Source organism: Penaeus monodon, chromosome 30 (genome assembly GCF_015228065.2).
Source record: "Penaeus monodon isolate SGIC_2016 chromosome 30, NSTDA_Pmon_1, whole genome shotgun sequence".
Lineage (NCBI taxonomy): Eukaryota > Metazoa > Arthropoda > Malacostraca > Decapoda > Penaeidae > Penaeus > Penaeus monodon.
Window position 1 is genome coordinate 32,256,005 of NC_051415.1, and position 224 is coordinate 32,256,228.

Consider the following 224-nt stretch of genomic DNA (forward strand, 5'->3'; position numbering starts at 1 on the left):
ATAGAATATTAATTTTATTTGTACTTTATCCATTCATTATTTTACAAATATGATATGTGAAATGTTAATGAAATAAAATTATGATTCAAGTAAATGGAGACTTTAATGAAAGCAGTATTTTAAGGCAAAGGGATCATTGCAACTGATTTAGGGTATGACTTTGGGTATGATCTGCTTTACACTGGCAGATAGAGACACATACTCATAATAGTACACTCACTCAG

The 224-nt window shown here is 29.0% G+C and overlaps 1 protein-coding gene across 2 annotated transcripts in view; it reads left to right on the forward strand.

Annotated features, from left to right (window-relative positions):
• LOC119592718 (zinc finger and SCAN domain-containing protein 2-like) overlaps positions 1–224 on the forward strand; it is a 34,693-nt gene that overhangs the window by 20,979 nt on the left and 13,490 nt on the right. The window lies entirely within an intron of this gene.